This window comes from Macaca mulatta, chromosome 20 (assembly GCF_049350105.2).
Source record: "Macaca mulatta isolate MMU2019108-1 chromosome 20, T2T-MMU8v2.0, whole genome shotgun sequence".
Classification (NCBI taxonomy): domain Eukaryota; kingdom Metazoa; phylum Chordata; class Mammalia; order Primates; family Cercopithecidae; genus Macaca; species Macaca mulatta.
Genome location: NC_133425.1, coordinates 44,786,429 through 44,791,163, shown reverse-complemented (window position 1 = coordinate 44,791,163; position 4,735 = coordinate 44,786,429).

The window sequence follows — 4,735 nt, the reverse complement described above, 5'->3', positions numbered from 1 at the left end:
GGAATAACCGCATCAGAGGAAAGCAAAGGCAGCGCCCATGGGGGAAGTGACAATATCCTTGTCTCCTCTGTGTCTCAGATATGTTCCCGAGCTTCAGTTGATTTTGTCAAACCTGCAAATACAGCCCTTCTGACAGTTCAAGCCCCATCTGCTCTGGTAATTTCATTTGTACTCCTGGAGCCAGCCATACCTGAATTCTTGTACTCTCTGGTCATGTGGCACCTCTAGGTTTCTTTATTCCTTAGACTTGTTTGAGTTTAGTTCTAATAAGTAGATAAACATTATGCTAGAAACACACTCACATATCTTGAGCAGAGTTTGCTTCTCCCCTGTGCACCTGATGGCCCACCAACTCATAGCTGTTCTCTTCCTCCATACAGAACATGGTGTATTCTTTATTCTATGGTTGGCGGCTTCCATTATGGCTGCAGAAGTGGCAGCTGCCATCCCTGCAGCATCAAAATATCCAAGCATCAATTGTGTGATTGAAGTGTTCTATTAGCCCGGACTGGGGATGCCATGATCAGATGTGGTTCGTGGAACAGCTGCCCGTGCAGAGCTGGCAGTTAATTAAAAGCTCCACACACTTAGTGATTAACTAATCACAGCATGGTGGCAGTCGGTGATGAGGCGGTGACTTCTCTGCTGGAGTCAGCTGAGAAGCTCCAAATGTCTGCCTTCCGGCGGCCAGCCCCAGCAGGGGGCTTTGGGAGCCCCAGTGTAGGCATCCCAGCAGTTTGCTGAGCAGATTCCCAGCTGTGCCTCTTGTTTAAAGCTTACAGGAGAGAGTGAAAGGGGACTCTGGTGGGAGGAGGAAGGTGTGGCCATCACTGCAAGGGCTGGGCAGGGTGGGGCTGGAGAGGAAGGGAGGGGGCACTGTCAGCATCTAGTGACCACCATGCAGGCGGAGGCTGAGCCTGATGAGATGTCAGGAAGGTGGCAAGAAGGGAGGGAGTTAGCCATAGGTCCTGGGTGGAGTCTCAGGTTGAGCTCAGGGTTGGGAGAGAGGGCACAGCCCTCTTTATCTCAGGGCAGTGTGGTCCAAAGGTTAGGGGGCGTGCTAGAACCAGATTGCCAGACTGCACAATACAGCTCTGCTTCTTACTGCCCATATGACCATGGACACAATTTTTAACCTCTCTTCCTCTGTTTCCTTACCTGCAACATTTGGGTTAATAATAACACCTAGCTCCCAGGTGGTGGTGAGGATTAATCCACATAAAGGTTTTGAACACAGTAAACATGTGGGAAATAGTAATGATGCTATTAGCTTGCAAAGCAGAGAGACACTTCTGCCCAGGAAAGAAAGGAAGGGCCATAAGCCTGAGCTGTGATTTTGGCTCCAATGTCTCAGGGGCTCTTTCCAGATGAAGGAAGCTGGGGACTGAGAGCCATGGGACCTTGAGGCAGGGAGGGCTGGGGGGCCTGAAAGGCAGGTGGGAGCTGCCCCCACGTTGCATTCTAGGCAGAGCTGCAGGGAGCAGCTCAGGCACTGCGTCTCCATGGAGGACCCTGGGCTGGCACCCCTGGAGCCGTGTGGGCTGTCATGCCCTCCAACCCAGTTCCCTGGCTCCTGATTCTGATTAAGTGCCACCGTACATGATTGGGAGTAGCTGTGACTTCAGCATCATGAATGCTGCCCCCGCCCTGCCCCCCCCAAGTCCCCATGGTCCAACAGGAAAAGTTCATACAAGGCTTGTGGCCCTGTGGCCCGCTGGGTCTGAACTCCGCCATGTCTCCCTTTGCTGGGCCTGGCTGGGCCACTGGGCAGGCACTGGGGTTGCAAGCCGCAGCCACTGGCCCTGACTCACTTGGACCAAACACATTTGTTGGAAGGAGCTGGAGTAGCTCTCAGAGCAGCAGGAAAAGGTGGAAATCTGGGTCTTGGGAAGCCCGAGCTGGGGACAGAGCCACGTGCCATCTGCTTCCGCTGGCTGTTCCATCTGTGTGTCCCTCTGCTCGAATTTTGGTGGGGGACACAGCTGGTCAGCTTGGCTGCTGGTCATAGGATAACCCTCTGTCAGGGGAGGGCAGGACCTTTGACAAGAGACTCAGAGTGTATCCCATAAGGAGGGATGGTTCCCCAAATCAAGACTGGGGTGCTAGCATCAGAAGAGGGGAGTGGATATTGAGGCATTTCCTCAACTAAGCTAGGTCCAGGTTTTTGGGAGGAGCATGTGGTGGGGCCTGGAGCCCCAGAAAGATGCCCTCCCTCTGCCTCTACATCTGTTCAGGCCCTTCTTTAAGGGGCCGGGTCACAGCAGGGAAATGGTCAGCAGGTGCATGTCCTTTCCTGTCCTTCCTACGTCTACCACCAAGGGCCCGAGTATCTGGACCATTTTCCACATTCTGAGGAATGTTGAAGGTGAGTGGACACAGTGTCCTGCAATCAGAAGACGAGGAGGGACACCACCGTTCTCACTGCTGTGTGACCTTGGCACACCATCTGAAGTATCTGAACCCTTGTCTCCTCACTGGGGATAAGGAGACCGTGTAGACAGGGAGTGCTTTGAAAAGTGTGAAGTGTGTGGGTTTTGTGACACCTTAGCAGGGAGTTGCTGGTGTCAACCCCACTCCCCACAGTGTCCTCCCTCTCTTTCCTTTCCAGCTCTTCGCCCTGGGGGCAGGACCTTGTCCCTGCATTCCTGCTGAGGAGGCTGCTCTGTGAGCTGCCCCAGCACCTTGTCACTTCATTGCCCAGTGAGGAGACCTGGCTGAGAAGTCAGCAGAACTGGCAGCACACAGGGTGCCTGCAGAGGGAGGCCAGGTGGCCACGGGTGAGGGTGTGGGGGCATCTGGGGAATGGCTGATGTGATGATGACTGTGGAGGGCAGGCAGGTCCTCGGCACCTCGGACAAGCCGGTCTCCACAGTCTTGGTGCTGCACAGAGGACTTTCAGGGCATGTTCCCCATAGAAGAGTCTGAGGGATGGATCTCTCAGCCAGAATTGCTGGAAATAAATACACACCCTGGGCTCAGAGACCGTCACTGATTTGGTGGAGAGCTGTTGGTTTTAAAGATTGGTCACTTACCAGATCATACAAATAAGTACCTCATCTTAACCACTTTGGGCTGCTGCAACAAAAATGCCATAGGCAAGGTGGTTTACACAGCAAACATATTTCTCACAGTTCTGGAGGCTGGAAGTCTGAGATCAGGGTTCCAGTGTGCTCGGTTCTGGTAAGGGCTGTCTTCCTGGGGTGCAGACGGCCATCTTCTCCCTGTGTCCTCACCTGGCAGAGAAAGGACGAATGCTCTCTGTGTCTCTCTCTTTTTTTTTTTTTTGAGATGGAGTCTTGCTCTGTCACCCCGGCTGGAGTGCAGTGGCGTGATCTCTGCTCACCGCAACCTCCGCCTCCGGGGTTCAAGTGATTCTCCTGCCTCAGCCTCCTGAGTAGCTGGCACTACAGGTGCTTACCACCACGCCCAGCTAATTTTTGTATTTTTAGAAGAGAAGGGGTTTCACCGTGTTGGCCAGGATGGTCTCGATCTCCTGACCCCGTGATCCACTTGCCTTAGCCTCCCAAAGTGCTAGGATTATAGGCATGAGCCACTGCACCCAGCCTCTGTGTCTTTTTTTATAAGGACACTAATCCCACTCGCAAGGGCTCCACACTCACGACCTCATCCCCTTCCACAGGCCCCACTTCCTAATCACATTGTGGGATTAGAATTTCAGCATAGATTTTTTGGGAACAAACATTCAGTCTGTGACATGACTCTACATTTTACTTAATGTGTTCATGCCAACTTTCTCATTTAGCTTTATCTGCATTTCACAGGTGAGAAACTTAAAGCCACCAAGGCCAAGAGGCTTGCCCAAGGGCACACAGCAGTGACTTATGCTTGGTAGAAGTTTCTGTCTTCACTTACAGGGTAGGGTGATCCAGAGCTGGCCCTCAGCTGTACTGGACACCATGTGGCCTATGAAAGACCAGTTGGGAAGGGGAGGGAAGTCTTATGTTGGGCTTCCAGAAATCCACCCAGAGAGGACTTGTGTGAAAGTGATTCACTGGGAAGTGTTCCAGGAAAGACCAGCAGGGGCTGGAGAATGATCTACATACTGTCTCCGTGACACAGGCCTTGCCCTATGGAGAGGAAAGCTATGGTGGCTGCTGTCACGGGGCTTATGGCCTTATGTCCTTCTGAGACCCAAAACTCAAACAGAAGAGAGCAGGTCGGTGGTGCAGGGCTGGCCCAAGCCCCCTTTATCCTGGGCTCCGCTGTCCTCAGTACATGGCTTCTTCCTATGTGGCAGCACGTGCACTGGCCATCACACCTGCTTTCCCAGACAGCAGAATGAGGGAGGGAGAGGAAAGGGGGCGCTGCTCTTTATAAGGACACTTTTCTGAAGTTGTACATGATGTTTTGACTCTGGGTTTTTGGCCAGATCTAAGGTCGCAGGCAGCCACAGCCAGCAAAGGAAGTTAGGAAATGTGGGCTTTGTTTCCCAACAGCCTGTGTCTAGGCTAGAAAACATGGATTCTGTTAGTGAAGGAGGAAAAGAGAAGGATGAAGGATGAAGGAGCATAAGTCGCAGCCACTGTCACAGTCAGAGAATGCAAAAATTGGACTTGACCCAGTTTGATTTCCCCATTTGTCCAGCAACCCTGCATCTGCCCAGAACTTTCTCTGTGGGGTCGATGTGGAGACCATCTTCAAAAGGGGTGGGCACAGCTGGACCCTAGGAGTTCTGGGTCCAGTGAGGCCCTGTCCTGTGGAGTTAGTCTCCCCT